At 44.0% G+C, this 16,555-nt stretch overlaps 1 protein-coding gene across 1 annotated transcript in view; it reads left to right on the forward strand.

Moving 5' to 3' along the window:
- LOC123233177 (zinc finger protein 850-like) overlaps nt 1–16,555 on the forward strand; it is a 282,653-nt gene that overhangs the window by 57,140 nt on the left and 208,958 nt on the right. The gene's annotated exons all lie outside the window — the stretch shown is intronic.

Below are 16,555 nucleotides of genomic sequence, written 5' to 3' on the forward strand. Positions count from 1 at the left end.
CGCACCCCCGCACTCAGCCTCCGCATGGGCCTGATCCCACTTTGGGTTCCCGCTCACCCTGTCCCAGGTCGCTCAGGACAGAGAAGGGGAAGCAGCCTCTGGCAAGCGAGGAAAAGGGGAGAAGGAGGGAGGGAGGAAGTGATGTAAGAAGGATGGCCCATCTTCCCACCCTGGGACTTGGAAAGGGTACCCAGAACGAGCATAGCCTTCTGGGAATCGTAGTTGGGAGGCTCAAGCTCCTCCCCAGCCTAGAATGCGGCCCTGTCTCCCCCGCATTGCTCCGCCTCTCTCGGCACTTCTTGACCTCTTCTTCCTTCTTCGTGTGCTCCTGGGCGTGGCCTTCAGACTCCCGGTGCCCGCGGAGACTCCCAAATTCCAGGATCTCAGGCTTAGAGGGGCCCTGGAACCGTATCCCTTACCCCCCAAAGTCTAGCCCAGCCCCAAAATCTCTCTGTACACCCCCCAACGTCTGTGTACAGAGGGCAGCCTGACAGCCCCAGTCCACCAGCACTTGTTAAATGCTTCCTGTGTGCTGGGATCCTTTCCAAAACACAGGAGGACCCGAAGGGAAACCACGTCAGCGAGGAAGACTAGCCAATGCATCTGGAGCATGCGCAGAGGATGCGCTCCTCCTAGGACTGGGAGAGGGCGTCTGCAAGACGGGTCCCAGGACTACTGGGGTGGGTGCCAGAGGGCTGAAGCCAAGAGGTGGGAAAAGAAGGGACCTGTATACAAATTTGATCTGAGATACTTCCTGGCCAAGTCAATTAACCCTAATTGCTTGGCCCTCTAAGTCAATTAACCCTAATTGCTTGGCCCTTAGCACTCTTCTGACTTGGAACCAATACTTAGCTTCAAAGACGAAAGAAGGTAAGAATTTTTTTAAAAAAGAAGTTAAATTCACACACCCTGTCTTTATGATACATGGGTTTTTTTTGTTTTCTTTTTCCTATAAACTTTCCTAATGTAACCCAGGTATATCTGATGACTAGAAAAAAAAATTCATTGTATCATGTATTCTAAAGATACAGGCAATATTGATGCTTCATATTGGTGCAAAAAATTATATTTCAAAATTATTATTATTAGAATGTAAAATTGCACATGGATAATAGAATGATTTCAAATGTTATTAATGAAATGTGCTTAAGCTATAATTTTGATATTATAAAGTATATTCATGTTAAATTGACCAGAATCTGGTAAATTGAAAATATATTTTGATTACAAAATAATAGTGTAGCAGAATTTATACCTTGATGTTATAAAAGTTTTAATTTTAGAATTAAACTACAAAAAGAAAAAAATATATCATCTGACTGTATTATAGATTTTGAGAAATCAGATTTGAAATGTTTCAGAGGAAAGGTCCAGAGTTATGATAGCATAGACCATGTTGGGGAAGGCCTGACACATATGTCCTGGAGCAGAGAGGGTGCTGCTTGTTCCCCGGGGCCTGAGGACATTTTTCATATGCCCCAATCCACTGCCCAGCAGCTGAATTCCTCTTTCCACTGTTTGGGATAATAGGAGGAGTCACAGGCAGCTTGAAGTTAACATTTTGGGCAACCAATCTCAAAAAGTTTTGCAACCTTGCCATAGAGTAAAATGCTTTACAGAGAAGTGATCCCAAAAGAGAAGGGAGAACCCAGGAATGAAGTGTTAAAGAGAGAAAGAGAAAAAGATCTGGGGGTATTTAGTTGTCTTTAGGCTCAAAATGAGTCAGCAGTGGGATGTGGGAGCCAAAAAAGTAAATGCAACTTTGATGTATATTAAGAATACAATAACTTCCAAGAAAAAGGAGGTAATCCCATTACTCTAGTGTTAAAAGAGTTTTTTAATTAATTTCTCCCTTTTTTTATATTTAAGAGGAAAAGGAGCAATAATATTTTTCAGTAAAAGACCCCTTGCAGTGCAGGTTGGCAATTAGAGAACCTCTTGCTGTGTAAGTTGGCAGTTGATGACAGTTAGAAGGGTGTTATTAATGCATTGAGAGCTTGTTCCAATAGAACTTGTACCTGGACAAAATTTGAAAAGCTTAAGCAGGAAATAGTAGAAAATCCTTCACAGGTCATGGACAAACTTATAGAACTGGGAGGAAGATACATAGACATTGACTTAACAAGAGAAAGAGACATTAGACAATTGAGAAGGCAGTTTGTAACAAACTGTTGCAAAGTAGTCAAGGACTATTTTAAAACCAGTTTCCCTAACTGGATGAATATGGACCTTGATGAATTAAGGAGAATGGCAGTTTATGTTTATAATGGGTATGAAGTGAAAGATGCTGATGATACTGATTTAGTGGATGCATTAAGAAAGGAGATAAAAGCACTAAAGGGAAAAATTGAAAGGCTTGAAAAAGGTGATACTAATTTTGGGCTAGCTAATGCTCCTGTGCGAGAATATACAACCCAAAGAAAATATACAAACCAGAGGCCAGTGTGTTACTTGTGCAGAAAAGGTGGACACCTGATGATAAATTGCAGATGCTAGAATCAAATATTCAGCAATTTTAGAAATAATGGTGGGAACTTTGGAAATAACTATTCTAGAAAATATAACTATTCTAGAAAAATTAATCACAGAAATAATTTCTGAAAATAGCAATTTTGGAAATTATGGGAATAGTATTAACAGTAACTGACTGAGGCAAATGACTTGTTACCATAATGGGGCATGTCCACATAATATAAGCCAAAATGTAACTACTCCTTAACAAGAGGAACCTCAGAGAGGTGCACATGGTCCTTTATGAAGGTTTGCCCAGGAAGAAAGGATTTTCTAGACCCAGATATAATTTCACCAGTTATCCCAATCCATTCTTCCCTAAATAGCTGTGAACAACATTGTAACATGGTTCTTTGCTCCACATGATTCCAAAAATGTTAACGTTATTAATGTTTATATTTAACATTAATTTCCAGAGTTTTATTTTATGGTCTAGGAACTATAGGTGAAATGTAAAGACTCTTACAGGTGATAAAGTTTATATAAAAAACTTTCAGCAAATAGAAGCAACTCAGCCTGCCTAGGAAGGTCCATTCCAGATACCTGCCATCAAAAATGATTAGTGGCTTACACTGGGGACAAGACAAAGATACAAATGGACACTGTTTTTAAGGACATTGAAATTTAAGAAGAAGACTACAAATGGACAATTGGATAATTGGACAATATTTACAAGAACACTGAATTATTACAAGGACTATTACAAATGGACATTATTTTAAGGATACTAAACTTTGTGTTTAAATAAAGATTTCTCATACATAAAGTTTTGAAATCTAATGTAATGGGTGTAAAAGTGAAATTGGGGAAATGTATCAAACTACATTTCCCGTGGTCCAACGGGTTTCTGTTTCCGGTTTTTGGGCTTGGGAAGGCTTACGTCTTGACGCAGGGAAGGGTTTAAATCTCTTGGGTTAGGAGGAAGTGGGCTCTTTTGCCAGTAGGCTCTTTTGCGAGTAGGCGCTTCCAGGAAACAGGAGACAGTAATGGAGGCGGCGGCAGTTTTGAATGCTTACAAGCGCGTGGTCTAATGATTTTATCTATAAACATGGCTTTAATTAAAATACTAATTTATATATTTATACCAGCCCTTATCATTTATGATATTTATATGGGTAAGTGTATTATTTATGTTATGTTATTTTATTATGTTATTTGTTATATATTATGTTATAGGATTTATTAGTTCTATGTAGAAGTGATTATAATAATAATACTTTTATAGGATTAAAAAAATTATAGATGTAATGTACTTTTATAGAAAAAAGTTAAAATTAACTAAATGATAAGTAAATGGTAAAGCGTTATAACTGTTGATCAAGGTCCTCCTCAGGGGAGGATATATTAGATGTATATATTAGATGCAAAATATATTAGAATATATATTAGATGTGTAAATGTATAAAAGTATATATTGAGATTGGATCCACATCAGGGTGGATATATTAGATGTATATATATTAGATGTATATTAATTGCATATATAAAGTAAATTTTAGATGTATATCATATATATATACATATATATATACATATATATATAAGGTTCTTTTTTATTTTTAGAGGTATTGATAGAAGGGAATTTGGGGAAGATAGAAAGCAACTGAGAAGTGGAGGAACAGAGAACAGAAGGAAGAAATCCAAAGCAAGCAGTGGAAATATTTAGAATCTTGAGGTGTGGAATTCAGTGCAACAAACTGACACAGGGGAGTTGGATTCAAAGTGGGGAGTAAGAATCATCTCCAGAGCCCAGCTCTTGATACCTGGGGATACCTAGCTGATTCCTGAGGTCAACCAGCCACCTATTCAACATCTATCAATTTCCTTCTTTGTTCACTATACTTGGAAAACTTCTGCCAAAGATTGCCATTACTATTAATTTGGACTACTGAGTTACCTTGGTGAACAAAGTGAACAGGGTCAAACCTGGCATTTGACTCCATCTTCAATCAAACTTGAATCTAATACTATCTTCGTGGGCTTAGTTTAGATTTTAGGTAGATAGAAGGAGATATCAAGGCAGAGAGGGAGTTAGAGCAGCCTCGGCTTTGCTGAGGGACAAAGAAATCTTGTGAAAGATTAGATTGGTGGGAACAAGGTAGATTTAGGATAGAAATTAGGGAAACCACAGCCCACTCACCTCACCTGTCCAAACCATGATTTTTCAATAAACCTTGTTAACTTTTAAAACACAATCAGATCAGAGTTAATTGGCCTAAGATCAGAGAAGTGTCATCAAGCCTCTGATCCAGAAAGGATTGATAACTCAGCTGGGTAAAGCAAAATCCAGTCGCCCATCTGTTTCAAACTGTTATAGGAAATTTATAGAATAGGACTTATAGCTAGTATAAAAGCAGACCCACAAAACCTGGCAGAAGCTGGACATTCTAAACTTGGAATTGTTGGTAGGTGCTAGTGCACAGAGACTGGTAAAACAAGCTGACAGTTTTGCCTAGGAGAGTGAGAAGTGATGCTGGAGTTTTTGGCAGCAGTTCAGCTAGCCTATGGACTTATACTGGGATCTGGGAAATTGGAGTTAACCTTGAATTCACTGAAAGACCTTCAATCAAGATACTAGGTTGAATTGGGTATTTTACTGGGCTGGTGGACAGCCACAGAGAACCCCAGTCACCCTAGCCTTTCTTGGATTTATTGCTGATTACATGAAGGTTCCTGTGACCTGATCCATCTTGATACCATCCTGAGAAGAGCTCCGTGAGATTCACATTTACCCCTTCCTTTACAGCCCTGCCTAAGCTGGCTGCTTTATAGTTAGTGTTAGTGAAGCCAATTTCCCTTACCCAACATTCTGACAGTTGGCCCATAAGACCTAAGATGACAGTCCTCTTGCCTCCTTCCTTGTCCTTGTTAACCATTAAAAACCTTTTTTATAAACTTCCTGGACTTCTCCTTCCCAGTCTACAAGAACCCACTGATAATTTAAACTGTGTCCCTGGCTATGTTTGGTTTCTGTTATTTGTGGTTTCCCCAGCAAGTGTGATAGTTTGTAACCTCTCCCAAGTCAGCTATGGGCTACTTTTACCCCAGCTGTACTGGTATATCCCCATCTAATTCTGTGTGAATGGAATTAGCTCACCCTCATTCTTTTGTGTAGACTCTAGCCACCAGAAATAATGTCACCCCACCCAACTTAGAATTAAGTGGGGAGGGGGAGGTCTGTGACCCACACATGATAGTAAGTGACAAATCAAAAACAAGGGACTGCCCTTTGGGCAGTCCAAAACAGTGTCAAGACTGTCATTTGTCCACTTGAAATTGGAGGTGGATACAGGAAGTGTTGAAAGATGCTATTTTTAAAATATGATGGTAACTTCCTGTGGAGGCAGTTGGCACTTTGAACTTGGTGTTGAAGGATCTCTGGTGAGACCTCAGACTGCTTCCCTTTGAATTGTCATGTGGGTAAGTTAGGCTGACTCTCTTTCTCTTCCCTTGGTGTTTCTGGAGGCTCTAGCCTCAAGGAGGCCTCTCTTTTTAGAGGAGGCCTTGTGGCTAGAAGCCTTGTTTAATTAACCTCTGTACCCCTCTGCTGGGGCCTCTAAATTCCTACCTGGTTCGAGCCTCTGGTCCAGGCCGGAGTTTCTCTCAATTTCCCTCCCTTCAACCTTCCTAATTGTAAATAAACCACCATAAAAGTCATCCTGACTTAGGTCTATTTTATTTTGAAATTGAGTTAATCAATTTCTGGTGACCATACCTTAAATATCTAGTCTCCTCTCTCACAATTCCCTACCTATACCCTCATTCCCCAAGTCACATATTTCAAACCATCCTTTCAGTATATAATATGTGTATAAGGTTCTTGTTTATTTTCTTGTTTAATTTTTGTGTGTATAGTAATTATAAAGTGTATTTGAATTAATATCTTTAGGTTCTTCTTTCTGTAAAGTATAATAAGAATAGGTTTTATTTATGTATTGTATGAATGTTATGAGTGTAATTTCTATAACTGTAAATATTTGGAATTGTATATTATTTGAGACTTGCATGTTGCAATAATTGTTTTCCTTTTTTACTTTCTCTCTTTACTTCTCCCTGTATATAATATAGAGTATAGGATGGTATTATTTGAAAGATCCATTGGGGAGACATGTTAAGAGAGTTTTTATTAATTTCTCCCTTTTTATATTTAAAAGGAATCCTCCCCCCCACTGCCCAATTGTTTCTTTTTGGCTACTTGCAGTATTTTCTCCTTGACCTAGGAGATCTGGAATTGCATATCATATTCCTGGAAATTATCCTTTTGTCTGTCTATGTGTTAATATGTGTCAGTTAATTGGTCACACTTTTTAAAGGATTTTTAAAGGATTCTTTTCCAAAGTGTTGATTCTTTTTTCATAATTTTCTTGTGCCACTCTCATTTCTTTTCCCAATCTTTCTTCGACCTCTCGTATTTGATTATTAAAATCCTTTATGTGCTCCTTCATTAATTTGTTGAAGGTGTTGGATAAACCAATATTGACTTTTTCATCTTCTTCTGAGTTTGTGTTTTGGTCTCTTCGCTGTCACTGAAATAACTCTTTATGTTGAGTTTCTTTTTTTGTTTGCACATTTTTCTAGCCTTTTCCTTTTCTTTTAATTAAAAAACTTAATGTTGGGCTCTATACATGTGGTGAAGGGGAGCACTGTTTCATGCTTCAAGTTCTTTGTGCCTCTGCCTTCAGAACTTGCTTTGGGGATGTAGGATTTAAATTAAATGTCCAATACTTCAAGTATTATTTTTTATAAAGTTTATTATCTGACAAAACAGAACCATGTGACTAAGTTTTTCTACCTGCTCAAAATCCCTACTCCACCAAAGCCAAGACAGGAAGGGAAGAGGGAGAGAGATGGACCACAACCCAATTTATATCCTGTCTACTTCAGCACCTAACAACAGGAAGTGAATGGGGTTCTGGTATATAAGTTCCCCAATTTCTTTTGTTCCTTGGAGTTGTCATCTAGCGTCATCTAGCACGGTGGCACTCCCAGGGGGTCAGGGAGCAGAGCTAAGCAGAGTTCACTCTACATAAGGCGCAGCTCTGTTTAGAGGCCTAATCAGCCTGTACCCCCTTGTCCTTGATTAAAGAGTGGCTTTTATGACTATTTAATAGTTCTGTGTTTTTTCTAAGTTAACATGGCCTTTCTCCTGGAACAATAACTTTTGAATGCACTTGTGATTTTACTGACTGCTTGTTTCATCTAAAAATGCGGATTACTGTGTAGTAGATGGCCAAACTGACCCTTGCCCAAACCTACAGGCCTGTGTGTATTTTAGATAAGACCCCTTGCAAGCTGAAGTGTGTATCCTAGATAAGACTTTGTACACAACCCACCCAACAGGCCCCTGCGCGAGCCGATGGACCATGCCTTTTGAGTGATAAACACCTTTGCTCTAAGTTTGCTATGAACTGTATAAAGAGTGTTGCGAACCTATTCAGGGGGGAGACCATTCTTTCTGGTCTCTCCCCCGCGTGTGAACGTGTGTAGCTTAATAAAGCTCTGCTCTCTGTGTATCTTGCATCGTCTGTCTTGTTTCCTTTGGCTCACCCAAAAACGGACCCTAACATATGGGGGCTCGTCCACTTGGGAATACACCCTAGGAACAGCAGACGGAGAGTGGAAGCCACCCCGAGTGAGCCTGGGAACTCGATTGGCTGAAATTCCGGAACCGGTATCTGGAGGTGAGGATTACCTGTGTGACTGGATGTGTGTTTGCTGAGTGACTGGGTGCCTTGATGGCAAGGAAAAACAGCCCACGCTGTGCATATGGGTAGCAGGGCGTCGGCCTGGCCAGGGATTATACGGCCCGCCTATGCCTAAGCACCGTGGTCCACCTCTGGCAAGAGGTGTATACCTAACCCGAGAGGGGATGGTTGATGCTGGCTGTTTCTGAGTGTGGACCCGAAAGTATCACGGTTCTGCTACTCTGAGAGGAGGCCGGCTGAGAAATCGGGGAAGCAAGTGGCTATACCTTTTCCCTACCCCTCCTCCCCTTCCCCCCTTCCTGTTCAGGTTTGGTTCCAGCCAAATTTAGCTGTGTCACGGGTTCAAATCCCGTGAGTCGCGAGTTTCTTCCTTTGCTCCCTGGCCGAAGGGTCTTGGGGGTAAAGAGGTTCAAGTCCTCTTGAGTTGACCCCACCTGCCGGTCGGGAGTGCGCAGGAGTTTTTCTGCGGGTGGAAGCCTCTTGAGACTACAGTTTCAAGTCCTGTGGTGCGCAGGTTCAAGTCCTGCGGGCGGAAAAGCGCTGAAACCGCCGAAGTAGAAAGAGGTTCGAGTCCTCTTGAGAAATTGTGGGTTTGTAAGATTAGACACCGAGGGCTGACTGAGGGACGCCTTACTCAGTCCTGGGTGGATGAGGGACCTCTGGCTTGGCTGGCCCTGGCCTTTTGGGGCTCCCTGTTCCCTTCGGAAGGCTCAACTGGAGGTTGCTCCCCACAGAATTTTTTTGACACTACACGGTCTCTTCTTCTTGATCTTTCTTTCCTCTGTCATTCTTCTATCTTCTTGGCCACCCTACCACAAGAGAAATGGGTAACTCTCCTAGCTACCCTATTGACCTGGTTCTCCAACACTTTGGGGATTTCAAGTCCCACGCAGCGGACCTAGGGCTGGAGGTCCACAAAGGGAAACTCCAAGCCCTTTGTAACGCGGAATGGCCCACCTTTGGGGTTGGATGGCCTTATGGGGGACCCTGGGATCGTGCGGTCATCTCAGCAGTCCGCACGGCGGTTTTGGCCCCTAGAACCAAGGGGCATCCAGACCAGATTCCCTACATTTTTACCTGGCAATCCCTGGCTCAGGACCCTCCCCCATGGCTCAAGCCGTACACCAACTTGGCGCGAGTCCTCACCCTTGCCCTAGACAAAGCAGCCTGGGACCCATCTGAGAGCAAGGGACAGCCCAACCCCTCAGTACCGCCAGTCCTCCCAACCCCGGAGGAATCTCTGCTGGACCTTCCCTTACCTCTCCCTTACAACCCCCCAGCTCCCATATACCCTCCCCTACCGGGGGAAGCCCAGGCAGCACCTCCTGCCCAGGCAGTTCCCCCTGTTTTACCTTCACCTCCCCCGGCCCATAGGACAAGGGGCCGCAGCCCTCTCGCTCCCGAAGAGGGCCAGTTACCTTCCTCCACAGTGGTCCTCCCTGTCCGGACCTTGGAACCCATGGTCCCTGGTGGGCCAATGGTTCATCAATACTGGCCGTTCACCTCCTCTGATTTATACAATTGGAAACACCAAAACCCCCCTTTTTCTGAGCAACCACAGAAGCTCATTGACCTTCTGGAATCCATTTTTCTCACTCATACTCCCACTTGGGACGACTGTCAGCAGCTCCTCCGCACACTCTTCACTAGTGAAGAGCGTGACCGCATTCTCGCAGAAGGGCAGAAAATGATTCTAGGTGACGATGGCCGCCCCACGGCTGATCCCGCTCACTTGGAAGCTGCGTTTCTCATGAATCGCCCGGATTTGGACTTCTCAACAGAGCAAGGTAGGGAGCGTCTTCAGTCCTATCGCCAGACTCTCCTAGCAGGCCTCCGTGCAGCAGCTCGGAAGCCCACTAATTTGACCAAAATTGGGGCAGTTAGACAGGGCCCTGAGTAAACTCCCGCAGCCTTTCTAGAACGGCTACAGAATGCCTTCCGAATTTATTCCCCCATGGACCCCACAGCTCCTGCCAGTCAGACGGCAGTCCTACTAGCATTTGTCAATCAAGCGGCACCAGACATCCGTAAAAAGCTGCAGAGGGTGGATGCATTCACGGCACGGTCCCTAGAGGAACTTCTGAAGGTAGCAGAGAAGGTCTATAACACAAGGGAGACTCCCGAGGAGCGGGTGGAACGCCTGAGACAGGAGGACCTTATCAGGCAGGATCAGAGACAGAAAGAGGCTGAGGAACGGGATGTCAGGATGCACTCAGAACAACGCTTTTGGGAAGAAAAGGCCCAAAGACAGATGCTTAAAGCTCAACAAGAGACCACTCGTATTCTAGCTGCAGCCCTTCATCGGCAGCCGGGGCAATCGGAGCCGGATCCCCAACCCAGGGGCACTTGTTTTGACTGCGGGCGCCCGGGCCATTGGCAGAGGGATTGCCCCCACAGGATGCCCTCTTGCGGACCCAGGAGGAGATTTTCTCCCCCACCCCCGATGGCTAGCCACCCAGGACGATAGACCCTAACCTTTGCCGAAAGGGATTGAGGGGGACGGGTCTCAGGCCCCCTCCCTGAGGCCTGGGTAACAGCTTGCATTGAGGGGACTCCCATTCTCCTGCTGGTGGACACGGGGGCAGAACACTCAGTCCTCCAACATCCCCTGGGCGAGACTTCCTCCAAACATCTCCTGGAAGACATCATCCCTCGCTATGGCCTCCCCACCTCCTTGGGGTTGGATAATGGACTAGCTTTCATTAGCCACACTGTCCAGCTGCTGGTAAAGGGCCTAGGGGTAACTTGGAAGCACCATTGCAAATACAGACCTCAGAGTTCAGGTCAGGTAGAGAGGATGAATCGGACCCTAAAAGAGTTTCTTACTAAACTCACCCTGGAGACTGGCAAGGACTGGGTCACCCTCCTTCCCCTCGCTCTTTTTAAAGCCCGAAATACCCCGGGCCAGCCGTCCCTTACCCCCTATGAGATCCTTTATGGCTCCTTACCCACTATTCTATCATCCTTTCCTTCCACCGAAAAAACACCCCCCCCACCATCTGCGAGATTTTGTTCTTTCTCTTTCCCAGGTGCATGCTGAATTGTGGCCACATCTTCAAGCCCGGTTTCAACCACCACCCCATGAGTCTCACCAATTCAAGCTGGGTGACTGGGTCTGGGCTAAGAGACACCGGAAGGAAACCTTGCAACCCAGGTGGAAAGGGCCATACGTCATCCTGCTGGCCACTCCATCTGCAGTAAAGGTGGATGGCATTGGCCCCTGGATCCATCATTCTCATGTCAGGCTAGCCACAGCTCCAAACCCTGGGTGGGAAGTTAAGGCCCATCCGAACAACCCCTTGAAGCTGACATTGAGCAAACCCTAATGGCTAACCACTCCCAGCCCCTTTCCCCCATCCTTTTGGCAATGGTGGTACTGAACAGCGGTCTGTGCACTGGGACTCCCTTTTTGTGGTGTGCAAGAGGTAACACTCTTGTACTCATCCGTGGCTCTTCAACTTGTTCCCCACCCACGATGACCCTGAGCACATCAACGATGCCCACTCCAGCCGACCATGTCACAGAACCGGTAACCAGCACCAGCGATGGCGCCATCCTAACCACCATGACTGCCGCCAACCCCACCTTGACCCCTGAGGTTCCTACCTCAGCCAAAGCCTTTTCCCCAACCAATGCCCCTTCACTGCCCCGGGTTCCGCGAAGTTTACCTGCACCACTTGCCGGCAGTAGCCCGCACCAGCCATGGAAATGGGTATTAACCAGCGGACAGTCTACACGACCCGTGAAAGAGACGAGCACTGCAGGGTCTCCCTCCTTTATCGTGTATCCCTGCGACTTGGCCAATACTTCCCCCTGTCGCTGTGACACGGCTCAACACGCCAGTGCAGACTGCTATACTCGAACAGGGACTGACTATGACCCTAGGACCCGACAATACTATGCCTGCCCGGCTTCAAACCCCAGGAAGCCATACTGTAACTCACCTGGCCAGTACTATTGTTCCTCCTGGGGTTGTGAAACCCTGGCCACTGACTGGCAGACACAGGAACCCGATCAATATTTGCAAATGAAAAGACATAGTGATGGCCAGAACCTCAACCTCACGGTACTATGGCCCGAAGATGTTGGATGGCTGTCCGGTAGGACTTGGGGAATTAGGCAGTATATGTCAGGAGTGGATGAAGGAGATTTCTTTCACATCCAAAAGTTACCTATGGTGATCGCCCCTGCAATACTCGTGGGGCCCAACCACGCCCTGAAGCCCCGACCCTAGAAACCCCAGCCGCCGCCCAAGCCTAAGACCACGACAACTCTTGCTCCGACTGTCAACAATTCAGCTAGTGTCCCAACCCCCACTGCAACTGCTGGAGCGATGACAGCTGCAGCCCCCGGACCAAGCATTCCTACACCTGAACACTTATGCCTGCTAGAGGCGGCCTTTGCAACACTCAACTCCTCCGCCCCTAATCTGACCACCAGCTGCTGGCTGTGCCTCGTGGCATCGCCCCCTTACCTTGAAGCTTTTGCTGTCAATGGCACCCTCTCTACCACTCACGATGCCCAACAATTGCCTTGCAATTGGACCGAGACAGGTACGGGCCTGACTGTTCCCCTAGTGGGAGTCAAGGGTACTTGCATCCTCGGGAATTCCTCTGCAATTTCGACTGCTGAGGTTGAGACATGGGCGAAACAAGCCCCGAACTGCAATAGCATCACTACCTTCAATGGCACTACAGGTGCTAAGTATGTGACCTCTCCCAACGGGACCCAGTTCTTGTGCTCAGTGACAGGGCTGCAACCTTGCATATCCTCGGCAGGGCCCAGGGAGATTTGCCACTTAGTAGCTGTCACCCCGCAAGTTACCATGCGGTCACATCTGGCCTTCATGGCCTTGTGGGAAAGACCTCGGATCCTTAGGGAAAAGAGGGAGCCTGGAACCATTGCATTAACCATTGCCACCCTTCTGGGGGCGGCAGGGGTGGGGACTGGAATAACCGCCCTCACCACTCAAACGCAGGGCCTGAGACACCTTAAGGCGGCCGTGAACGAGGACCTCGAGAAACTCGAAACCACTCTGAGGTACTTAGAGAAATCCCACAACTCCCTAGCTGAAGTGGTCCTGCAGAATAGAAGAGGCTTAGACTTGCTCTTCCTTAAAGAGGGGGGACTCTGTGCGGCCCTAGGAGAAGAATGTTGCTTTTATGCCAACCATTCCGGTATCATTAGGGACACCCTTGACCAGCTCCGAAGGGATCTCGAACAAAGGAAGAAAGACCATGACAGCTATAACCCCTGGTTTGCCAACCTGTTCGCAACCTCCCCCTGGCTAACCAGCCTGATTGCCTTTGCTAGGACCCTTGGCTATTATAATCCTCCTTCTGACCTTTGGACCCTGCATCCTAAATGCCCTAGTTAGATTTGTGAAGAACCGCCTAAATACCATACAGGTACTAGTTCTTCAGCGCCAGCACCAGGCGATTCCCCCTGACCCCTAGACAAAAAAAAAAAAAAAAAAGTGTGGAATGTAGTAGATGGCCAAACTGACCCTTGCCCAAACCTACAGGCCTGTGTGTATGTTAGATAAGACCCCTTGCAAGCTGAGGTGTGTATCCTAGATAAGACCTTGTACACAACCCACCCAACAGGCCCCTGCACAAGCCAATAGACCATGCCCTTTGAGTGATAAACACCTTTGCTCTAAGTTTGCTATGAACTATATAAAGAGTGTTGCGAACCTACTTGGGGGGAGACCATTCTTTCCAGTCTCTCCCCCACGTGTGAACGTGTGTAGCTTAATAAAGCTCTGCTCTCTGTGTATCTTGCATCGTCTGTCTTGTTTCCTTTGGCTCACCCAAAAACGGACCCTAACAACTGGAGCACCAACTTCCCAGTTTTGTTGTAATGATCAAATGTGATAACATGATCACATAACAATGTTATCTTAGGCCTTATGAAGTTCTTGGAATAATTGGGCTTTGTAAAAAATAATGCTGATTAATTGAAATTCAGTATAATACCATTTGGAAGTACAGATACTCCTTAGTGTCAAAAATACTTCGTTTTTAGGTATCTTTAAAAAAATTTCAGGTTACCAATTTTTATTGTGGATTAAAATGCCTAACATGAATTCAGTACCTATTATTAACCTGGAAAATTCCTTTAAATTATAATTATTTGAGATTAATAGATTACAAAGAATGCTATAAATTATTTGAAATTATCCCTTTGGAAAAGAATAATTTTACTGTAATTTGCCATAGCAGGTGTGGAAGCGAAAATAATGATGTGTGTGACTATAATTCTGACCATGAATTCAAACTCTTATGGACCTGTATATATCACCCTGACTCAAAGGCCTTACTTTATCAGAACCGCCTTATTTTTTTTATATTCTGGTGAGGAACACTAGGATCAGCCTGATAAGACAGAGGTGCCTATCCTAAATCCTGCAAGAGGTTAGGTCAGCCTAGCCCCCTAGCTCTACAGATAATCTTAAAACCATTTCTCTCTGACTTATTGGAGTCTCTGAGTCCTAGTTAACATTCCAAACTATAGACGACTATTCCAAGTGGCTGATAACTGGTTTCTGCTGCTGACTCAAAGCTTTCCCACATTGCTCAATCCCAGAGACACCTCCCCCTCCATTTTCCCCCCAAACACTATGTAATCTATTACCTGCTTCTCCCTGTCAGACTGGGCTGTGTCCTGAGTTCTGGCAAGTCTTTTGAATTCTTTTTCAGTGAAATAAACATTCTCAGTGTGTTTGCTCTTCAATTATTTAGAATTAACAATTGTGGCTCTTTGGTAATAGGGTTGACACTGGAAACCCAAAAGTAGGGAACTAAGACCTTCCATTTAGATGATTTAAGTTTAGTTAAGGAATGAGAGTAACAAAGAGAAGATATTGTCATTATTTCACACTGCCCTAAAGTTTGAAGCCTTAATTACAAGGCCTGTTACAAATTAAGTTAAATTTAAGCACATTTGATAGTTGTGCCCATTCTTCTTAGCACTATAAATATTAGCCATTGTAATTTTTAATGTACTATTCTGTTTTAGATGTGAGCTTAAGTTTTCCTTTTATGGCACAAATATTAATAACTCTTCTATTCTCTGAGAACCCTCAATTCTGCCCTGAGGGAAAGTTTTAATTCTTTTGGAGTCCATTCTGCCCTGAGGGAAAATTTTAATTTCTTTGGAATCCATGATGTAATTTTCATTGTCTGAAGAGATATTTGGCATTTCCAAATGCTTTTCTGGAGGTCCCCAGTGCAACTAAGGCATTGATTGAACTCATTTTAAGAACTGAGAAGTGATCCTAGGCACTTTTGAAAAAGAAAACATTAGTAGAAAGAAAGATGAAGTGAAAAATTTTCTAATTGTTTTCTTTGGAGGTTTGAAAATTTTTATTTACTAACTAATTTATTGCAAATATTTGAGAGTATTCAGTCACTGGGGCTCTAACAAACTGTTTGGCTTGGCTCATCAATATTAATGGGGAAACATGAGCATGATATTTATCTACAGTATGAATTCTACCCCCAAACAAAATGTTAGCTCACTCCTTAATTCTCCCCCTTAGGAGTCTGGCAGGTTGATTTTATTCAGCTCCCACCCCTATCTGGGTCCTGATGGTTGCAGGCTATTCCCTGCTGACAAGCCATTCCAATAGCTATAGCTAGAAGGGATTTTCTCCATTTGGGGAATTCCATTGTGACAGAGGAACCCACTTCACTGGTTCAGTTGTTTCTTAACTGTTGGTTGTTTGGCCAGTTATTTTTTTAAACCCTTATTTTTATCTTAGTAACAATTCTAAGACGGGAGTCAGCAAGACTGGTCTTCTAGACAGATGCTAGGAGTCAGGAGATCTTTAGAAGGGCCACACAGCTAAGTGCCCACTTTTCTCTGCTACACTATTTTTAATCTTGTTTATAGATAAACAAAAGGCTTTGTCCACTCTTATTCAGCAAGGAAGTGGGGGAAGAAGCACTTTGTAGCTTCAATCTTAAGATTTCCCTTTAAAATCTAAGGGTTGTCTTGGGGTGCCAAAAAAAAGGGTGCAGGCTAGTGTTCAGTTTCCATGTGTGTCAGGCTATTTTATTTCCTAATAGGATATTCATCTAGAATTTATTAATTTGCAATTATCTGTTCTTTTGTTACACTTTTAACCTTTTTCTTTCTGTGAATGTTATTTTTTTCATCACCAGATTTATGAATTTTGGTAATCTGTGTTCTGTTTTTAGCTTTTGTTTTTACAGCTTGTCATTTCTTTACTCTTTACGTGTTATCTTCACGATGGCACCATTATGGTATTTTTAGGCAAACTGTATTTTCACATCAAGTGTGGCTTCTGAATATATATATATATATATATATAT

This window comes from Gracilinanus agilis, chromosome 2, assembly GCF_016433145.1.
Source record: "Gracilinanus agilis isolate LMUSP501 chromosome 2, AgileGrace, whole genome shotgun sequence".
Taxonomy (NCBI): Eukaryota; Metazoa; Chordata; class Mammalia; order Didelphimorphia; family Didelphidae; genus Gracilinanus; species Gracilinanus agilis.